A 24,001-nucleotide genomic window follows, 5' to 3' on the forward strand; every position below is an offset into this window, starting at 1 on the left:
TGCAGGGATGTTTTTGATATAGCAACCAACCTTCTTCCCCAGTGTTTACATCAGTCACACATCCTGGCTCATTGCCCCAGGGGCAGAATGAGACATGGTTTAAAGAGAAATCTAGCCTGTGAGTCTTTTCTTCATTTCCAAAAGACCTTGTAGAAAAAGTCTTGCCCTTGACAAGGTCAAAAGGTGAGATGTAGGGTTTGGGGACAGTGGGGTTTCTCCCACAAACCAGGGCAACAGAGAGGACAGCGATGAGCATAGAAGTTGCGCAAATCTACTGGAGAGAGTGGACTGTTGCCGATGAGGGCTGTGGTGTTTTCCTGAAGAGTCTTCATGAGGGACAGATGAGGGTGAAGCCACACCCTCTGACAGCTCAGCCTCTTCTTGGGTGAGTACCACTCATCCCCACTAGCCAGAATGCCCATAGGGGTCAGCAAAGGGTCAAGGGGCCAGGCCCAGGGCTGAGTCATTGTCCAAATTACACCCAGTCACAGATTTCATGTCCTGCTGCTCCCAGAGTCACCAGCTGACCTGCCTGCAAGGGTCCAGGAAGATGTCCTTTGAGGACAGCCAGATGTGCCTGCTGAGTGTCTAATGAGGGGGTGCCTCTCTGTGTTCAACACTGTTTGTCTGACTTACCCCATGTTGACAGCCCCTTACAATATCTCAGGAATCCACAAACCCAAGAGAAGGAGATGTTGCAATGTAGATGCGTAAAGGTCCCCAGCCCTGGTACAGGAATGAGGGGTGCTGAATCAATCCAGTAATGAGCCTCCTTGAAGCAGGACCATCATGAAACATAAGCCCATTTCTACCAAATTCACTTTCCTTTTTAGGAGATTCTTTATTCCAAATTTGCTTTAGTATGGATGACCACCTTTTAAATGGTCACCATTGCAACTTAAAAAGTAATCCCAAACAAGAGCAACCCCTATTTCTGGGTGACAGCTGTGTGCCCACAACACTCTCATTCTTTGTTTAGACAACCCCAGTTCCCATCACTGAAGCAGGATCCATTCTCTGAAAGTCTCATAACCTGTAGAGCCTAAACTGGGCATAAAGCTGCTGTCTCCTATAGGACTGCCTCTCCTTGGGGGAAAATGCCTTCAGCCTTTTAAGATGACCCATCACTGAGGTAGTTCTTTTGCCCTTACTGCTCCCTGAGAACTGAAACCCACAATGGGAGGGCATTCACCATGTCACAGTGTGATTGCACCTGTACTTGAGACATTCTCTTTGTCAGTGGAGCCAAAATAATGAGCTCCCTTGGCTGAAAGTGTAAAAAATTATTTACTGGAAACAAGAAACTATTTCCAAAGACTAGGTGGAATAATGAATATGGATTTTCATGAACATCTAGAAAACATTTTCATTTTGTACAACCATTTTCCCTTTATTCTTTTCACCAAGGTTTGCTATAATTATAAAATGTTTTTTTTTTCCCTCAGTGAATACCCAATACTCCATATAGATCCCAGCAGTAAATAGCCAGTTTAAAGTCTACTCAGTCTGACTAAATGTCTTCCTGGTCATCTGTCTGCTGTGTCAAAAGGAGGTGGATATACTTGATTCTGTTATCCTAAAATTAGTCATTTATAAAAATATGTATACAGGTACCCAAAATGCAGAGTATCAAGCTCCTAGTGGCTGAGCCAAAGGACTAAAAGTGGCTTTTGTTTGTAATGGGAAATGCTTGAAAACCTGTGAGATTGACATAGGGAGGAAGACAGAGTTGAGGAGTGAGTGAATGCAGGTGTGTGTTTCCTGTCGTGGAGATGGGCCACATGTGGTTCTCAAATACTGGAAGGAAATCTGGGAAATGATGCCCTCTCTCCTTCCTTTCTCTGAAAGTCAGCAAGCATATTGTCATGTTTTGACACCAAGTTATCCATTACACAGAAGACTTGGTACCCAACTGGCTGGAAATCCCACGGCAGGATCATCTGCTTTGGAGCTATGCTGCTTTCCACCTCACTCATCACTAAAGCACCTGAGGTAAGGGAACATCCCTTCAAGCTGTCACCTGGGGTGGGTGGTGATTGGCCTAGTGTTTCTAGAATGCCTGGCTGAGAAGGTAGGCTGAGAAATGGAAACATAAGTGAATTGTTTGGGGAGGCATACCTCACCCACATCCACTGCCCGGGAGTTTTAAATGAATGCAATGGAGGGTCCAGTTAGGGTCCAGTGGCAAAAGATAATTTAAGCTAAGTGTCAACTGGAGAAGTTGTCTCACATTCTGATTTGTACAATCTTTTATCTTTTCAAAAGTGTTCACATGTATATTCCTATTTGATCTTACTAGAAACTGAGGCTGAGAGATAGCATGTGACTTGAGACCACTGAGTCTTAAATGCAGGTTTTCCAACACTGAAGCCAGTGTTTAACAAAGCTGGACTATTCTTCAGGGGGCAAAGATAAAACCAGTGTTGACTGAACACTTGCTTTGTGTCTGGTACTCCACTTTCCTGTTTAGTCCTCTCCTAGTCCTGCCTGGTAAATATGAACTTGCTCATTTTACTAAAGAAGAAGCAAGCTCAGATAAAACAATTTGACTGGCTGTAAAGTGGTAGGAATTGGAGTTAATACCCAGTTGTGCCAATCTCCAAAGCCAATTTTCTCTCGTCTCTGCTAATCTAGCCTTGTTATATCAGATATGAGAAAACAAACACTCAAAGATTAGTGGCTTACAGGATCGCATACAGCCAGTTAGAGGATGAGCTGAGACTGGAATCTGACCCAGTACCCCATGAGGATCTGGGGCTGTGTTATTGTCTAGTTGTTGCTGTCCTGAAATCAAACAAAACCATAATTAGGTTCCTGGTTTGCTCTTTATAAGTAGCTCTAACATTTAGCAGAACTAAGTGATGAAGGAGGCCTGGGACTTCAAATGCCCAAAAGAATAGTATCAAAGCCTATGGTCAGGGGTGGATCTGGGTCAGATCTATATATAGATTTAATTGTCCACCAGCATTTTCAACTAGTTTGTCTGAGCAGCCTCATAAACTCTTTAAAAGTCCTATTTCTCCATGGGCAATGTGCACTGTGCCAGGAATATCTGTGGATGTTGAATCATTAACCATATTGAATATCTCATTGTCTGAAGATAGCCAAACTGTGACTCTATTCAAATGAATAGGAAGTACAATAACCTTTTGGTAGCCACCTGAATTGTGGGGATTCACCCACTCAGTGACCAGAGATGGCCTATGCTTCTGAGGCACAAAGCCCATGAGAGCTGCAGAGAGGGTGATAGAAACTCAGAGGCTGTTCCTAGATTCCCACTGGCCATCCCTACAGCAATGACAAAAGGAAGAGGGAGTTTCAACAGATGGTCTCTATTCAGGGAGTAACAGAAGAGATGCTGACGTCAAGAAAAAAACGGAGGCTGTGACCTTAGTGGTGACTCTGTTTCCTGTTCCAGACTATTTGGCAGGGATTCTGGTAGGAGGAATACTTATTCATTGTCGAGATTTACTGGTCTCTACTCTTCACAATTATTTGATCTGAAGAAATGGGAGCTTCTTACAAATAGAAGAGGAAGTTTCGCAAGGATATTGGTAGAGGCTCACATGCTGCTTTGAGTAGATTCACATCTCTTTGCTGTTGCACATTTTTATAAGGCTAATAGGTACTCATGGAGGACAGGTAGAGAGTGGGTCTAGGATTGGAGGGTCAAGGATTGGGAAGCAGGTCTGATGCACTGGGCCATATTTTACAGAGCCCAAGAGAGGACTGTCGTCATTAGCCAAGCCTTGAGGCCCACTGTGAGCAGTTGTGCAGATTGTGCACTGCACAGCTCTAGGAGGCACCTTTATCTCTTGATTTCTTTTTGGATGTGTGCAATGCATAAAATGCAAGTTATATGTGATGGTGCTGCGAGTCTTATACAGCTTCAAATTATGAAGATCAGAGGAGAGAACTGATTCTAGGCACAGCATATTGCTAGTACTGAAATTTACCCTGACCCAGGCACCTTGATACCCTGGTGTATCAGGAGAAAAATGGCTTCAGGTTTATTTGGACTTACAGAGCTGTAATAGCAAGCATTAGTGCAATTTAGGACATGGGCAATTTTTGTATGGAACACATCATTCTCTCCCTTGGCCATTAAGCCTCAGTACAGCTGAGAGTACACTAGTGTGGTCAGCCAGTCTCCCTGGTGGCAGTGGTGATGGTGGCAGCAGCCATAGCCTCTGTCCTGTCAGCTCCTTGTGTTGGATCCCTGGCTCTGCTTTAGGGAACTTGTTGGGCCCCAGCAAGTTCTAGTGATGCAGGGGTCCAAAAGAGTTCCCTAGTGCCAATCAGAACTGTTTCAACTCTGGGAGCCTCGTACACATTTGGGGAGGAGAGAATCTGTGGAAGACAGATAGGAATTCTGTGAAGCTGAGTTACAAGGATCCATGTAACATGGTCTCGTTCACACCCAAAGGCTGCCATAACCTGAGGCATGATGACTTCAGAGATATATTTATTTCACTGCAGAAACAGGCGGAGTATCATAAAATGCTTCATCCTGTGTTTCCAGGACTCCAGAGGGAGGGCACAGAGGAAAGGCTCTTGACCCAGACACACAACGAATAAAGTAGAGTGTGCTTCCCAGGAGTCAGAGTAAATACAACGATAGGACAATCAAGTGGGGTTACGGAGCCAGCAGGAATGAAGCAACTGAAGGTCAAGTGGAGAAGTGGGAGGTATTATCTAGGTCATATCACCCAGTGTCTTGACAAGGGGCTGGAGCTGTCTAAGAAGAAGACTTTAGCATCTTATGGAGTCTCTCCTGAAACTACTTCCTCAATGCCTGGCTGTGGTCAAAATCAGAAAGAGACTACAAACTGCCTGTTCGAATATGTTGCACTCAGAAAACTCAGCTTAGTGAATATGAGATTTATCACACTACCTGTGTTGAAATTTTCCAGGATTCCCCAGAAGGTCCAAGTAGAGGTGTCTAAAGTAATCAGAATGATAAACAGCCTTCTATAACAAGAAAAACTGATTAAAAAAAAATGAACTCTTCCTGCCCTGGCCAATGTGGCTCAGTTGGTTGGGGCATCATCTCCTGCATGGAATGGGAAGGGTCTCGGGTTTGATTCCCAATCAGAACATATACTCAGATTGGGGGTTTGATCCCTAGTGGGGGCGTGTACAGGAGGCAAACAATCAATATTTCTCTCTCTCTCTCCCTCTCTCTAAAATCAATAAAAACATATCCTTGGGTGAGGATTTTAAAATATGTATATATATGGACTCTTCTGCACAGAATCATAAGTCTGAGAGGGAAAGTCATAAAATTGTATGTGATTCATCCAAAGAAAAAGATGGAAGGACTGTTTTAGTGCAGCAAGAAGCAAGCCTATGAAATGATTATAAGCAGTGGTGCCTTGAAAGTTAGGAAGTTCCAGGGTTTCATATTCACAAGTTAATGTCTCTATTATTTAGAACAATAATGCCTTCTCAGAAACTTCATAGTGACACTGTTGTCAACAGACATTCTTTGACTAAATTGTTGAAAGGAGCACACATCTCACCCACTTTGGCATTTTATTTTGCTTTAACATTAACTGGGGAGTAAAGGGCATTTGGAAGAATGCTGGGGACAAAATAAGCTGAGATGTTTATTGTAGACTCCATATAATACTCTGAAGAACTCTGAAAGTGATGTGAAATTTTAAAAAAAATAGACAGTTTCCTCTGAAGTCTGTGCTTCCTTGGAACCTCTGGGGATAGTGAAGTCTGAACCAAGAAAGGAAAGCAACAAAAACCAAATGGTGACTGGTCATATTTGGGGGCTCTTAAAAATTTCTGGTGCCATTTGTAATGGAGACAAAATCTTCAGTGTAGTTTAAGAAATATTAGACTTCCAGCATAACCCATTTACTGCCTAAATAATTGTATTGACAATTGATCAGGCTCTGCTTTATTATAGCTTTTCCTTTTGTTGTCTCAAATAATTGACTCCCAACCTGCAAAACAAAAGCTGGCAGGACTTCAAATCCCTTTGCAAAGCACACATCTTCTGTGAATTTAGTAAATATTTCTCACATATTATATACATTTCTATTTAAATCTATTTAATTTGATCTAATCTAAAGAATTACTAAAAGTTATTGACCCTTTTTGTCATGTATTTTCTCAATCAATGGATGTTAAGTAAATGCAAACACTATTATAAATTTATGTATTTCAAACTATGGTTTAAAAACCATATTTATTATAAATTTTTTCTAATTCTAATAATAATGAATTCTTTCCTACCATTTATTGATTGATCATTATGTGCCTGGCCTGTGTGAAGCCTTTCACATGAAGTGTCTCATTTAATCCTCATGATAATTTGGCAAGGTAGGCATTATTATAACCTTCATTTTATAGATAAAGGTAGCGAAGCTTGAAGAGTTTCAATAACTTACCTGTGGTCTGCAGGGAACAACAGGCAGAGCCAGGCCATGAGACCAGACGAACCTACACTTAAATTACCACAAAATGCCCAGCTGGTATGGCTCAGTGGATGAGTGTTGACCCATGCACCAAGAGGTTGCCAGTTTGACTCCCGGTCAGGGCACATGCCCAGGTTGTGGGTCTGATCCCCAGTGGGGGGTGTGCAGATGGCAATCAATCAATGTTCTCTCTCACTGATGTCTCTATCTCTCCCTCTCCTTTCCTCTCTCTCTAAAATCAATAAAGAAAAATTTTAAAATGTGTTTTAAATTACAACACAATACTACTGTATTGGATCTAATAGAAAGTTTAGAAAACTGGAAAGTAAAAAGAGACATATCTCTCCTAACCTTTCTATTTGGACACAGAGTGATACCATTTTAGATTTTGTCCTATGATCATTTTCTCCATGATTTTTTTTTCTCATTGAAGTGATTTTATGCATCATACTTTTCTTGTATTTTCACAAGGAATCTTTATATATCAAATATTTTTCTATAATATCATGCATGGTTGAACTATGTTTTATTTACCATTTCACTATTTCTGGACATTTATATTGATCTAAAATTTATTATTATAAATGACATTGTGTGGCAGGTTGCAAAACCTGCCCACATACTTTTCTCTTCTCATCAAGAGATAGAGTCCATTTCTCCACTGCTCCAATCTGTGTTGGCCATGTGGCTTGCTTTGGCCAATGAGACATGAACAAGTGTAAACCAGCAGACTTGAGGTATGCTTGAATGATGGAACTGGTTCTCTTTTTGTTCTTGGGAACCCTGCTATTACCACCATGTGAAGAAGCTTAGGCTACCTTGCTGGGTAATGAGAAATATGTGACCCAGTCATCCCTGTCACCCACCAGATCTGTGAGTAAAATTATCCCAAATCATCCAGTGGGCAGCCACTTTGCCAGTCAATCACAGACATGTGACAGAGCCCAGCAGGAATCAGACAAGCTGACCCAGCCAACACAGCTGTCCCATAGAATTGTGAGCTAATTACATGGCTGCTGAAAGATTTAAGGAGGTTTGTTACACAGCAGAGGCTAACTGACACATGTTGCAAGGAGTAATCTTGCATATACACATAAGAGTAGAAGTTACAATATAGCATGAAAGATAGAGAAAAGCTTAGGAATAGAGTGAGTTTAGGGACGAAGAAAGGAGAATGGGGCACTCAAGACTGGGATAGAGTCATAGGATGCATGAGAGTTTCGGATGGAGAGAGGAGCCTCAAGAATAAGTAAGGATATTTGTGTGCATTTACTTGAAAATTTTCAAAATCTGAATGTTTATTGGTTTATTGTGCTGCGCCAAAATGTACTGCAGTGTGTATTTCACCACGTACTCACTAACCACACACATTATTCTGTTTCCTCTTTACTGGTATGACAAGTAAGAATGACATCCACATGTTTCAATTTTGCACTCCGTGGTTACTGGTAGAGCTAAATTTATTTTTACATAGTTATTGTCAGTTTTTATTTTCTCTGTTCATGTCCTTGGTTCATTTTACCACTAGATGTTTCTATTATTCTTATTAATCTTCAAACATTTACCATAGACATTGCAACTATTTTTCCTAGTTAATAGTTTGCTTTTTAATTATTTCCAAGGCTTTAAAAAAAATCAACTTTATAAAAGTACAATTTACATTAATAAAATGCAGTCATTTAAAGTGTAAAGTCTAATGAGTTTTGACAATTGATATACCTGTGTAACCCCTTCCACAACCAAGATTTAGAACATTTTCATGGCTCCTAAAAATTCTTTAATGTTCCATTTCAGTTTATCTCCACGTCTACCCCTGGCCCCAGGGAACTACCAATCTGCTTGTTCTATCATTACAGGTTAAAATTGTTTAGGACTTTTATACAAAATGTATTTTAAGCTTTTTATTAGTCAATTCTGACAATCTTTTCCTTTCTTTTTTTAAATCCTCATCCAAGTATATTTTTCCATTTATTTTAAGATGGAGTGGAAGGTGGGGGGGAGAGAGAGAGAGAGAGAGAGAGAGAGGTACCGATGTGAGAAAGACACACCAGTTGATTGCTTCCCCCATGACCCTGACCAGGGCCGTGGATGACTGCAACCTATGTACGTGCTCTTGACTGGAATCAAACTGGAGACTCTTTGGTCCGCAGGCCAACATTCTAACTGCTGAGCTAAACCGGCCAGGGCTAACAATTTTTTTCTTTAAATGCGTTGGTTTAAAAAGAGTTTCCTATACATAAGATTATATACATATTCATCTATTATCTTTTATTTATTTTTACATTTAATTATTAGTTCTTCTGGGATTTCTTTTCTTTTTTTTCCAATTTTTATTAATTCATTTTTGTTACAGATATTTCTCCTTTCCCCCCCAGGCACTCTACTCCCCATCCTGCCCCCCACCCCCTTTATTGTAGTCTATGTCCATTGGTTGCACATACATGCATGTAAGTTCTTTGGTTCATCTCCTCCATCCCCCTGCCCCCCTACCCTGACGTTTGTCAGTCTGAACCATATTCCTTTCTATGTCTTTGGGTTTATTTCATTCATTAGCTCACTTTGTTCATTATATTCCACAAATAAGTGAGATCATGTAGTATTTCTCTTTCTCTGATTGGCTTATTTCACTTAGCATAATACTCTCAAGGTCTCTCCATGTTGTCTCAAAGGATAAGAGATCTTTCTTTCTTATGACTGCATAGTGTTCCATTGTGTATATGTACCACAGCTTTTTTATTCACTCATCTATTGATGGACACTTGGGCTGTTTCCAGATCTTAGCTATTTTAAATAATGCTGCTATGAACATGGGGGTACGTATATTCTTTCTAATTAGTTTTTCAGAATTCTTAGTGTACTTCCTAGAAGTGGGGTCACTGGGTCAAATGGCAATTCAATTTTTAATTTTTTGAGGAAACACCATACTGTTTTCCATAATGGCTGCACCAGTCTGTATTCCCACAAGCAGTGTGCTAGAGTCCCCTTTTCTCCACACCCTCGTCAACACTTGTTGTTTGATGATTTGTTGATGGCAGCCATTCTGACAGGTGTGAGGTGATACCTCATAGTTGTTTTGATTTGCAACTGTCTGATGATTAGTAAAGTTGAGCGTTTTTAAATATGTCTCTTGGAAATCTGTATGTCCTCTTTGGATAAGTGTCTATTCAAGTCTTTTCATATATATATATATAGTTGTTAATCCTCACCTGAGGATAATTTTCCATTGATCTTGGGAGAGTGTGGAAGGGAGGGGTGGGAGGGGGGAGAGAGAAACAATGATATGAGAGAGACATGTTGAATGGTTGCCTCCTGCATGATTCCCACTGGGGATCAAACCTGCAATCCAGGCACATGATCTTGACCTGAAGTTGAACTTGCGACTGTTCAGTTTGTGGCTTGACAGTCTACCAGGGCTCTTTTGCCCATTTTAATTGGATTGTTTGTCTTCCATTTGTTGAATTGTTTGAGTTCTTTATGTATTTTGGAAATTAACTTCTTATCAGGTGTATCATTGGAGAGTATATTCTCTCATACAGTAGGTTACCTTTTCATGTTGAGGATGGTTTCTTTTGCTGTTCATAAGCTTTGTAATTTGATGTAATCCCATTTGTTCATTTTTTACTTCTGTTTTCCTAGGCAATGTATCAACAAAAATTCTGCTACATGAGATGTTGAAGATTTAACTGCCTAATTTTCTCTTAGGATTGTTATGGTTTTGTGACTTACTTATAAGTCTTTTAGAAATTTTGAGTTTATTCTTGTGTATGGTGTAAGTTGGTGGTTTAGCTTCTCCTCTTTTTTTTTTTTTTTTTTTTGCATGTACCTCTCTAATTTTTCCAGCACCATTTATTGAAGAGACTGTCTTTACTTCATTGTATACTCTTACTTCTGTCAAATATTAATTAGTCACGTTGACATGGGTCAATTTCTGGGGTCTCTGTTCTGTTCCATTGATCAATATACCTGTTCTTGTGCCAGTACCAGGCTGATTTGGTTACAATGGCTTTGTAGTGTAGTTTGATATCCGGTATTGTGATACCTCCAGTTTTGTTATTCTTTCTCCAAATTTTTATGGCTATTTGGGGGTCTCTTTAGGTTCTATTTAAAATTTTGCAATATTTGTTCTAGATCTGTGAAGTATGCTGATGCTGATGGGGTGTTTTTTGTTGTTGCTAATACTCACTTGAGGATATATATATATATATATATATATATATATATTTCCCATTGATTTTAGAGTAGAAGAGAGAAAGGGAGGGAGGGAGGGAGAGAGAGAGAGAGAGAGAGAGAGAGAACTATCAATGTGAGAGAGAAACCTCGACTGGCTGCCTCCTGCACTACATCGACCAGGGCTGGGGACCAAACCACAACTGAGGTATGTGCCCTTGACTGGAATCAAACCCAGGACACTTTGGTCCACGGGGAGACACTCCAACCACTGAGCCAAACTGGACAGGGCTGCTGATAGAATCTTAATAGAGATTGCATTGAATCTATAGATTGCTTTAGGTATTATGGACATTTTAATGATGTTAATTCTTCTCCATGAACACAGTATATGCTTTCACTTGTTTGTATCTTCCTCTATTTTTTTTCAATGTCCTATAGTTTTCTGAGTACAGTGCTTTTACCTCTTTGGTTAAGTTTATTCCTAGGTATCTTATTTTTTTTTTTTTCATTGCAATGGTATATGGGATTGCTTCTTTAGTTTCTCTTTATGAGAGTTCATTATTGATGTATAAAAATACATCAATTTCTGGATGTTAATTTTGTATCCCGCTATTTTACCTAATTCATTTATTAAACCTAGTAGTTTATTTCAATGTCCTATAGTTTAGCGTTTTCTATGTACAAAGCATGTAATCTGAGAATAATGACAGTTTTACTTCCTCTTTATCAATTTGAATGCCCTGTCTCTTTTCTTCTTGTTTGATTGCTATGGCCAGGACCTCCAGTACTATGTTGAATAAGAGAGGTGAAAGTGGACAACCCTGTCTTGTTCAAGTTTTTAAGGGAAATGATTTTGATTTTTGCCCATTTTGTATGATATTGACACTAGGTTTGTCATATATGGCCTTTATTATAGTGAGGTTTGTTCCCTCTATTCCCACTTTGTTGAGAAATTTTATAAAAAATAAGTGCTGGAATATATAATCTTGGTAAACATACATACACCCAATAAAGGGGCACCAACAATTATTAAAAATCTTTTGGAGGACTTCAAAGGAGAAATTGACAGCAATACAATCATAGCAGGGAACTTCAATACCCTGCAGACATCACTGAATAGATCTTCTAGACAAAAAATTAACAAGGAAACACAGACTCTAAATGGGATTTCATAGTTATCTACAGAAAATTACACCCCAAAACTGCAGAATTCACGTTCTTCTCAAGTGAACATGAGTCATTCTCAAAGATAGACCACATGTTAGGGCACAAACTATGTCTCTACAAGTTCAAGATGATTGAAATCATATCAAGCATCTTCTCAGATCACAATGGCATGAAACTAGAAATCAATTCAACAATAACATGCAAAGACATTTGAACACATGGAGGCTAGATAGCATATTATTGAACAATGAATGGGTTATCATGGAGATCAAGGAAGGAATTAAAAAATTCCTGGATACCAATGAAAATGAACACACAACAACACAAAATCTATGGGATGCAGCAAAAACAGTTCTGAAAGGAAAGTTCATAGCACTACATGCCTACCATAAGAAGCAAGAAAAATTTCTAGTAGACTGTCTAACCTCATAACTTAAAGAACTAGAGAGCAAATAAAAAGAAAACCCCAGAGCAAGTAGAAGGAAGGAAATAGTAAATATCAGAGCAGAAAACAATGACATGGAGACCAAAAAATCAATTCAAAGGATCAATGAAACAAAGAGCTGGTTCTTTGAAAAGATAAACAAGATTGATGGACCCTTAGGTAGACTCACCATCAAACAGGAAGAGAGAACCCAAATACACAAAATCAGAATTGAAAGAGGAGAAATAGTAACTGATACCAAAGAAATACAGAAGATTATTAACAAATATTATGAACAATTATACGGCAACAAATGCGACAATCTAAGTGAAATGGACCAATTTCTGGAAACACATAGTCTCCCAAAACTGGACCAGGAAGAGATAGAAATCTTGAACAGACCAATAACAACAAAAGAAATTGAAGATGTAATCAAGACTCTCCCAGCAAACAAAAGCCCAGGCCCGGATGGCCTCACGGGGGAGTTTTACCAAACATTCAAAGAAGAACTAATACCCATTCTCCTGTAACTATTCTAAAAAATTCAAGATGAAGGAAGACTTCCCAACTCGCTTTATGTGTTTCTAATTCCAAATGCATAACTATAATTCCAAAACCAGAAAAAGACACTACAAAGAAAGAATACTAAAGGTCAATATCCCTGATGAACATAAATGCCAAAATCCTGAACAAAATAATAGCAAATCGAATCCAGCAATACATCAAAAAAATTATTCACCATGACCAAGTGGGATTCATCCCAGGGATACAAGGCTGGTACAATATTTGCCAACCAATAAATGTGATACACCACATAAACAAAATAAAAGATAAAAATCATATGATCATATCAATAGATGCTGTAAAAGCATTCCACAAAATCCAGCACCCATTTCTGATAAAAACGCTCAGCAATCTGGGAAAAGAGGGATCATATCTAGACATAATAAAGGCCATATATGAAAGACCTACAACCAACATCACACTTAATGGAAAAAAATTAAAAGCATTTCCCTTAAGAACAGAAACAAGACAAGGATAACAACTTTCACCACTCTTATTTAACATAGTACTGGAAGTCTTAGCCACAGCAATCAGACAGGAAGAAAAAATAAAAGAGATCTAAATTGGAAAGGAGGATGTAAAACTGGCATTATTCACAGATAACATGATACTATACGTAGAAAACACCAGACGTCCGGTCATAATGGCGGAGTAGGTAAACGCGGTATTGCGTCCTCCCACAACCACATCAAAGTTACAACTAAACTACAGAACAACCATCATTCAAAACTGCCTGAAATCAAGCTGAATGGAAGTCCTACAACTACGGAATTAAAGCAGCAGCCACATCCAGACAGGTAGGAGGGGCGGAGGCGCTAAGGGCAGCGGGGAGACCGGCTGGTCTCACACCCATATGTGGCGAAAAAGAATCAGGAGGACACCTCGGCTGGGAAGGTCCTTCCTGAGGACTGAGGGGTCCCTGTCCCACACCAGGTGCCCTGCTCAGGGTTCCAGTGCCAGGAAGAGAAGTCCCCATAACTTCTGGCTGGAAAAACCAGAAGGAACTGAGACTCAAGGAAGCTGAAGCAGCTGGAACCCCAGGCAGCTCCTTAAAGGGCCCGGGCACGAACTTATTGGACTCTCTCCCTCTAAGCTTGGAGGGGAGGCAGCTCAAGAGACATACAGGGAAGAACTGAGCTGTTTGGCACTGGAGCGAGGGCTGGAGAGGGGGCTTTCTCCTGGACAAATGTGCTGTCAGAGGCCTTTGTTCCTTTGGTGGGCCCTTCCCTGGGGTGGCAGACAGTCACCATATCTGGGACCACAGCAACCTGGCTCACACTGGTAGCCCAACCCAGATGACTCCCTGAGGGCCCACCCCACCCAACTTTCAAGCCCACCCAAGCTGTTGCCACTTGCTTCACCATAGGATTGGCCTGTCTGGGATCCTGCTTCAGGTTTTTCCTAAATTCTTAAATGAGCAGCATCTGGTCTCAGCTAGCCCCATACCACTCGTTAAGTAATACACAGAAACAAACATAGGGAGGCAGCCAAAATGAGGAGACAAAGAACAGGTCCCAAATGAAAGAACAGAACAAAACCCCAAGAAAAGAACTAAGCGAGATGGAGATAAGAAACCTAACAGATGCTGAGTTCAAAATACTGCTTATAAGGATGATCAATGAACTCAGTGAGAACCTCAGTGAACTTAGTGAGGGCCTCAAGAGCATAAAAAAGGACCAGTCAGAAATGATGGATGCACAGTCAGAATTGAAGGAGGCATTAACTGAAATAAAGAATAATTTACACAGATTCAGTAGTAGAGTACATAAATCCAAGAAGCAAACCATCGATTTGGAATATAAGGAAGCAAAAAATGCCCAATCAGAACGGCAAAAAGAAAAAAGAATAAAAAAAAAATGAGGATAGTGTAAGGAGCCACTGGGACAACTTCAAGCGTGCCAACATTCGCATCTTATGGGTGCCAAAAGGAGAAGAGAGAGAACAAAAAATCAAAAACCTGTTTGAAACAATAATGGCAGAAAACTTTCCTAACTTGGTGAAGGAAACAGACATACAAGTCCAGGAAGCACAGAGAGTCCCAAACAAGATGAACTCCAAGAGGCCCACACCAAGACACATCATCATCAAAATGCAAAAGGTTCAAGACAAAGAGAGAATCTTAAAAGTAGCAAGAGAAAAGCAGTTAGTTACTTACAAGGGAGTTCCCATAAGGCTGTCAGCTGATTTCTCAAAAGAAACTTTGCAGACCAGAAGGGAGTGGCAAGAAATATTCAGAGTGGTGAAAAGCAAGAACCTACAACCAAGATTACTCTATCATGCAAAGCTGTCATTTAGAATTGATGGCCATACAAAGAGTTTCACAGACAAGAAAAAGTAAAAGGAGTTCATCACCACCAAACCATTATTATATCAAATGATGAAGAGTCTTTTTGAAGAAAAAGATAAAATACATGAACAAACAAAATGGCAATGAATACATATCTATCAACAATGGAATCTACAAAAAAAATCTTGCCCTGGCCAGTTTGGCTCAGCGGTTAGAGCGTCGGCCTGCGGTCCGGAGAGACCCGGGTTCGGTTCCCGCTAAGGGCACGTACTTCGGTTGCAGTTTGTCCCCGGCCCTGGTTGGTCGTGCGGGTGGCAGCCACTCGATGTGTCCCTTCACGTCGATGTTTCTCTCTCTCTCCCTTCCTCTCTCTCCCTCCCACTCTATCTGTACAAAAAATGGAAAAATATCCTCGGGTGAGGATAAAAAAAAAAGTCCCATTTACCATTGCAGCAAAAATATTAAGATATCTAGGAATAAACTTAACCAAAGAAGTAAAGAACCTCGTCACAGAAAACGACAGGTCATTGAAAAAAGAAATAGAGGAAGATATAAAAAAAAGTGGAAGCCTATACCATGTTCATGGATTGGAAGAATTAACATCACTAAAATGTCCATACTACCCAAAGCAATCTACAGATTCAAAGCAATCTCCGTCAAAATACCAACAACATATTTCACAGAACTAGAATACTCCAAAAGTTCATATGGAACCAAAAAAGACACTGAATAGCCACAGCAATCTTAAAAAAGAACAAAGTAGGAGAGATCACAATATCAGGTTATACTACAAAGTATATCAGGTTATACTACAAAGCCACTGTAATCAAAGCAGCCTGGTACTGGCACAAGAACAGGCATATATATCAATGGAACAGAACAGAGAACCCAGAAATTGATCCAAGTCATTATGCTCAATTAATATTTGGCAAAGGAGGCAAGAGCATACAGTGGAGTAAAAACAGACTCTTCGATAAATAGTATTGGGAAAATTGGACAGCTACATGCAAAAAAATAATAATAATAAAACTAGACCACCAACTTACACCATACATTAGAATAAACTCAAAATAAATAAAAGAACTAAATGTGACTTGTGAATCCATAAAGATCCTAGAAAATAATGTAGGGAACAGAATTTCAGAAATCACACACAGCAGAATATTCACTGATACAACACATAAGGCAAAAGAAACATAGAAAAAATGAACACATGGGACTACATCAAACTAAAAAACTTCTAACAGCAAAAAAAACAAGCATCAAAATGGAAAGAGAACCCACTATATGGGAGAGCATAATTGCCAATGATACATCAGATAAGAGGTTACTTTCCAACATATATAGAGTACTCATACAACTTAACAAAAGGAAGAAAAAAAAAACAATTAAAAAAATGGGCAGAGGACCTATATAGACACCTCTCCAAACAGGACATAAAGATGGCCAAGATACATGAAGAAATGCTCAACATCACTAATCATAAGAGAGATACAAATTAAAGCAACTATGAGGTACTACCTCACACCTGCCAGAATGACTGCCATCAACAAATAAACAAGTGCTGGCAAGGGTGTGGAGAAAAGGGGACTCTAGTACACTGCTGGTGGGAATGCAGACTGGTGCGGCCACTAAGGAAAACAATACGGTGTTACCTCAAAAATTTAAAAATTGAACTGCCATTTGACCCAGTGATTCCACTTCTAGGAATATACCACAAGAAGCCTTAAACACCAATCATAAAGAATATATGTACCCCCATGTTTATAGCAGCACTATTTACAATTGCTAAGATCTGGAAAAAGCCCAAGTATCCATCAATAGATGAGTGGATAAAAAAGCCCTGGTACATATACACAATGGAGTACTATGCAGCTGTGATAAGTATCTCTTATCCTTTGAGACAACATGGAGGGACCTGGAGAGTATTATGCTAAGTGAAAGAAGCCAATCAGAGAAAGACAAATATCACATGATCTCACTTATTTATGGAATATAATGAACAAAACAAGCTGATGAACAAAATAGACTCAGTGACATAGAAGTAGGGTACAAACTAAGAAACCTCAAAAGAAGGGTATGGCAGGGGAGGGAAGAGATAAACCACAGAACTTATATGCATGTATGCATAACCATGGACATAGACAACAATGCTAGGGATGGGGTTGGGGTGGGATCTGGAGGAGGCAATTGGGGAAAAAGGGGAAACATCTGTAACAAAAATAGATTAATTTTTAAAATATCAATAAGGAAGAAAAAGTTTTTTTGGAAACTCTGGTGATGTAGATTTCTAGGGAGTAGTTTATCAACACATACATTTACTGGGCATTTTTAATATGCCAGGCATTGTGGAGCTGTCCAAGATATTCTCTATAAGACATGACTATTGTCCTTGGGCAGTCTACAACTTACTTGGATGAATGGGACTAAAAGAGGTAAATCACAATGAATATTTTAAGTACTTTAAAATGTATATCAAAATAAATATTTAAATAATTATTACAACCGTGATTCCCAGGAGTTTGTTTGTTATCTTAGGACCTGATAAAGTAATTCTCAAGTTTATTGGGAAGAAAAAAAATGAGCAAAAACTGACAAGAAAAAAAAATGAGAAGAATAATAAGCAGTGTTTGGGAGGAGGGAATGCTTGCACTATCAGTTATCTAAATAAACTATAAAGCCATTGCCATTTTAAAACTCTGAAACAATTTTAGATTTTAAAAATGATAGTATGTTTAGCTATCATACTATAGTTGGTTTGGCTCAGCACTTGCAGATCAAAGAGTCTTGGGTTTGATTACCAGTCAAGTGCATGTGCCTTGGTCGCAGGTTCAATACCCAGCCCTGGTCAGGGTCATGTGAGAGGCACCCAAGCGATGTTTTTTCTCACACTGATGTCTCTCTCTCTCTCTCTTCCTCCCTCCCTCCCTCTCACTCTATCTGGAAATCAATGGAAAAATATCCTCAAGTAAGGATTAAAATAAAATGATAGTAGGGGAGAAGGTCAGAGGGGGGGTGAGAGGAGTGGAAGCTAAAGAAAATCTAACTAAAATTATAACTAATTTGGAGAATATTCACCTTAAAATAACAGATGAAGAGTGGCTGAAGAGGAGACTTTTAAAGAAGGAAGTACAGAAACCACCTCAAGACTGTATCTGTACAACAGCTCACACAATCTGGTTGGGATTGAGCCTCACTGTTAGCCAGCCAATGAGAAGATCCCATCCACAAACATGACAACAACAATCAAGACCCAATTACACAAGGAAACCCAAATAACCCACAAAAGGGTCACTCCTAGAGCATCCAGCTCAGGAGTTCAGGGAGACCATAAACTCACTAGGTCCCACAAGACATTTACTACAAAAGGTCACTGAAAGATGACTAGAGTCATAGTAGGAATATACATAGAAACAAACACAAAGAGGCAAATAAAGAGGGGAGAAAATGAAACAACTGCCAAATTAAAGGAATGAAGGAATCCACTGAAAAAGACATAACTGAGATGGAGGTAAGCAATTTATCAGACATAGAGTTTGGAATAATGGTTATAAAGATGCTCAAGGAAATTAGTGACAAATACAAGTAATTTAGTAGGAACCATATCAGCATGAAAAAGGACATAGAGATAATGAAAAAGAATCAGGCAGAAATGAAGGATACCAGATCTGACCTCAAGAACACACTGGAGGAACATCAAGAACACTACTGTGCACTGGTACGAGTTGACACAGTGGGGTCCGCTGGTCCCATGGTGCAAGGCACTCTGGTGGACTCAGGTCACTCGGCCCTAGCTGCTCCCTGCTGCCTCCTCCCAGAGAAGATCAGGGATCTTCCAAAATTGCAGGGCCTTCTGGCCAGGCAGGAAGAAGTGCCCTGACAAGCCACTTACTGTGGTACCCAGCTGCTCCCTGTCTACAGCACAGGAACCCTCTGCCCTACATTTCTGTACTGCTCGAGGTTGCTTGTCCACACTCACATCCACTCACATTCTCTCTCACACTCACTCACACTCTCACACACTCACCCTCGCTCTGGTCCTGCCCACCACCATCTTCTCAAAAAGTGTTTTTTCAACTACCTATCAAAAGAGGGAATTGACAGTGGATACAATAAATTTAACTTCAATATGTATTTTTATCGAAGTCAACAAAATATATTTTAAATTATTCTATACAAAATAAATTAATAGATCAAACTAAAAATTAATGGCAAAAATACTGTGCAAAGTCTTTTTTTGTACTTGGTTTTATTGTTAAATTGAATATTACTAAGTCTAAGTGAACCATTACTAGAACTTTGCATTATTTTGCATGTTGTGTGTATTTGTGATGAATTTAGTAAGATGGACCTATGTTATAAAATCTTAAGTAGGTGAAATAAAATCTATATAGCTGATTCATAGTCCTGACTTTTTAACCTTGAGTGTATCCATTTCCAAAGAAATCTGCAATATTAGAGCTGAAAGTGCCCTCAGAGAGCCCATTCTTTCATTTAACTGACAAAGAAGCTGAGACCCAGAAAAGTAAGGTCAGGTAATATAGCTGGTGATGGCAGACCTGGGACTAGAATCAACTCTGCTCACTCCTATCCAATTGATATTTCTATTATATGACATTGTGATATTGCAAACTTCTTGACCTTTTCTCAAAATCAAATTGACTTAAAATTACTTTTTTTAGAAGCATGCTTTGTAAAATTTTTGCTCTTATTTTAGGAGGAAGAATGTCATTAAAATCAAACAAATTTACCTCCAATTATAAAAAGAAAAGTTTTTGTTATAAGATAAACCTGCTCTTTTAAAAGATAAAGATCACTTTCTAAACAAAACGGCAGCTCAGTGAAGCTACTGAAGAATGTATGTAATGACATAAATAGTGAAAGAGAAAATGTGGCACTGCATACCAAAGGAGAAGTGACTTTCAATGAACAATCTAATGGCAAATCCATTAGACTAACAAAGAAGGTGACAAAGTGAAAGGGAGGCAGCCAGAGGCCTGTTGGACATAATTAGAGCAGAAAGGAACTAAGGAAACATACTTAGAACAATTATCTCACAAGCAAATTCAATTACTGAGATATATATTCTGGGTTAAAGCATAGTGCTGAGGAGTTTTTTGTATTGTGCAGAAGACAGCTTTGTGACCTAGCAATAAATAATTTTACCTGAGGAGAAGCACCCCCAATCAAAGGCGATGCAGCCAAACAGCCATCTGATCAGAGACTATGCACTGCACTGAACCAGGAAAAAGTGAGTTACAGAAGATGCATGATAGGTAGGTGACCAAAGCTCTTTAAATTCAGTAGAGTAAGACAGGAGTTCCTAGTCCAGGTCTTGGTATTCAACTACATACAAAACAAAGATGTTTCTATGAGATATTACAAAACTCATCTGACACAATGTCTTATATTGGACATCTCTGTGATAGTGAAATTGAAGAGAATATGGTAGAGTAGATAAGAGAAGTTGGTATGCCAGTAAATTACATAAACAAGCTTGCTAGAATGTTTCAAGACATAAAAGTATCTGAAGATTTGAACCAAGCTTTTAAGGATATGCAAAAAAAAAATAAAATAAATTGGCTTTACCAACCAATTCAGTTAATATAAAAAGTTTGAATGCTGGTGCCTGGTCAAAAAGCTATGAGAAAGTCTTTGTCTCATTTACTACTTAACTGGCAGATTTGATACTTGAAGTAGAAGAATTCTATTTTTAAAAAAATCATAGTGGTAGAAAATTATACTGGCATCATCTAACATCAAATGGAATTATAATATTTAAGAATGAAGTAGGTCAGCCCTGGCCAGAGTTGATGTGTCTCTCTGACATTGATGTTTCTCTCCCTCTCTCCCTCCCTCCCTCCCTTTCACTCTATCTTAAAAATGAATCAATGGGTGAAGATGAACAAAAAATAAAGAATGAAGTAGTTCAATATGATTTGGAGGTAACAACTTTTCAGTTGGCTGTGTTATTTACATGGAACCAAAGATCTAGAGATAAAATCAGTTTTGAAAACCTAAAACTTTCAACAGTGCTCCCTGATGCTGAATTTAGAAGGACTTTATGGTCTTTAGTAGCTTTCCCAAAGCTCAAACATCAAGTTTTATTGTACAAAACTGAAATCAACTCACCCAATGACTTTATAGAAGGTACCCTCTTCTCAGTGAGCCAAGAATTCAGTTTAATAAAAAAAAAAAAAAGCAAAAGTTTAATAAAGGGGTAAAATCAACTTAATTGGATGTGTGTAGCTCATTACTGAAAGAATGAGAGAAGAGAATAGTTTAACTAAGAATATTAAGAACCCAGGGAGCTATCATACAAATAATGAAGATGAGAAAGAAAATTAGCAATGCTCAGCTGCAAATTGGATTAATAAAATTTTGAAAAACATGTTTTTTCACAGAAGAAAATAATAAAAGAGCAAATAGAATGGCTAATAGAGTACAAATACATCAGAACAGATGAATTTGATATCAATACTTTCATATATAATGGCATAATTTTGAATATCATGGACAGTATTAAGAACTCAAATTTGGAATGCTTGGGCAGAAAGGTGTGAAAGTTTGTGCTAGGGAAAGGTTTATTTGGACTTTGATTACATAAATATTAAAATCTCTACTTTACTGCCCTGGTTGGTTTGGCTTAGCGGTTAGAACGTTGGTGAGCGGACCGGAGAGTCCTGGGTTCGGTTCCCACTAAGGGCATGTACCTCAGTTGCAGTTTATCCCCTGCCCCAGTTGGGGTCATGTGGGTGGCAACCACTCGATGTGTCTATCTCACATAGATGTTTCTCTCTCTCTCTCTCTCCCTCTCTCCCTCCTTGGGTGAGGATAAAAAAAAAATAATAATAAAATAAAATCTTTGCTTTACCTAACAAAACAACTATATTTTGCCATTCACATTAGTTAGCATGATGGCATTCCCTTCATGCTGTTTTGTGGAGACACTTGCATTCATAAAGAGCCCATATGAACTTAAACACAAATTTGACTTACACCTACCAGAAAAAACCGCAAATTTGACTTACACCCACTGGGAAGGGTGAGGGTGTGGTTCTTATTGCTTTTCCCCCTTCTCTTGCAAAAATGTGCTGCACAAAGAAGGATCTTCAGTTATTTGTGCACTGAAAAATGCTGTTATGTGTTGCTTTTAAAAATGCAATTAAGCCCTGGACCGTTTAGTTCAGTGGTTAGAGCGTTGGCCCACGGTCCAGAAAGACCCAGGTTCGGTTCCCGCTAGAGGCATGTACCTTGGTTGGGGTTTGTCCCCGGCTCTGGTTGGGGTTGTGTGGGAGGCAGCCACTTGATGTGTCCCTTTCATGTCGACGTTTCTCTCTCTCTCTCTCTCTCTCTCTCTCTCTCTCTCTTTCCCTCCCTCCCTCCCACTCTATCTGAACAAAAATGGATAGATGTCCTCGGTGAGGATAAAAAAAAATGCAATTAAAACTAGAAATAGCAAAGAAAATGAAATTTACTTTTAGAAAAATAAAAACCAAAAAGAACGTAAAATAAAGTTCACCCTGGTTCATAAGGATGAAGTTCTAGGAAGTTCCAGAAATACTGGATATACTAACAGTTTTCTAGCACTTGCATAGTTATCAATAAAGTGAGGCGTAGTTTATTCTGATTTCCTCTTTTTACAGGTAGAGGTAAAGAGTCTTTTTTAAACTACGAACAAAATAACAAATATAATCATTGTTCCCTGGAAACAGGCTTCTCTGACATGTCTGAATTATTTAGCTTGAAGCATTATGATAGATGGTCTTTAAAAGAGGAAAGGCTGAGTTGTTTTTTTGTTTGTTTGTTTTTAAATGAATGTTTCTACCTCATGCCAGATCCAGTTTTTAAATGAATGTTTCTACCTCATGCCAGATCCAAAATCAATTCCAGGGTAGATTTTACTTTAAATGTGAAAGGTAGAACAATAAGATTCTAGAAAATAATGTAGGAATATACCTTCATGACTCTTGGGATGGACAAATACTTCTCAAACAGGACACAATAAAAGATAAATATATATATATATATTTATATATGTATATATATTTCTAAAACATAAAAAGCACTGATCATAAAGGAAAGACTGATAATCAAGACTCCGTTACAATTAAGGACTTCTGACCAACAAACAACACTATTAGGTGAGAGACTGAAAAGGCAATCCACAGAGGCAGGAAGGTATCTGTGATACATATTTTCAACAAAAGACTCCTACGAATCAATAGGAAAAAGACAGATAAGCTAACTTAAAAAAAAAAAGTAAAACATTTGTACAGGTGCCTCATCAAAGAGGATATTACAATGGCCAACAAGTATATGAAAAGTTATTCAACCTTATTGTTCATCAGGGAAATGCAGATTAAAACCCCAATGAGATTCCACTACATACACATCGGAATGGCACTTTAAAAAGACAAATTATATTAATAGTTGGTAAAGATATTGAGTAATTGGGACCCTAATACACTACTGATAAGAACATAAACTGGTACAGTGGCATTGAAAAGGCCTCTGAACATATCTATTAAATTGGAATACAGTGATACCTCGGTTCTCGAACATAATTCGTTCCAGGAGGACGGTCGAGAACCGAATTGTTCGAGAACCGAAGCAATGAAAGCAATAGGAAAGCGTGACTCCACAAAGTGTGACTCTCTCTCTGCACTCACACTGATGACGCAAGCAAGGCGCGCTGGGCCGAATGAACGCCATTCGGCTCAACTCGGCTCATCTCGGAAGTTCGAGTTCCAAATATTTGTTCGGATTCCGAGACAAAAGTTTCTCGAATCTCCATTTGGTCGAAAACCGAGGCGTTCGAGAACCGAGGTATCACTGTATATGCTTAGCCTATGATCCAGCAGTTCTACTCTTGTATTTTCATTACATATGGGCATCAAAAGACATATACAGAAATGCTCATCAAAGCATTCATTGAGCTAATGAATGTTATTCATT

General features: G+C 38.9%; 1 pseudogene; it reads left to right on the forward strand.

The window, feature by feature from the left end:
• The first annotated feature begins 248 nt into the window (after nt 1–248).
• LOC118626190 lies at nt 249–21,606 on the forward strand (annotated as a pseudogene).
• Nucleotides 21,607–24,001: the final 2,395 nt, after the last annotated feature.

The sequence above is a fragment of the Molossus molossus genome, unplaced genomic scaffold (assembly GCF_014108415.1).
Source record: "Molossus molossus isolate mMolMol1 unplaced genomic scaffold, mMolMol1.p scaffold_m16_p_12, whole genome shotgun sequence".
Classification (NCBI taxonomy): Eukaryota; Metazoa; Chordata; class Mammalia; order Chiroptera; family Molossidae; genus Molossus; species Molossus molossus.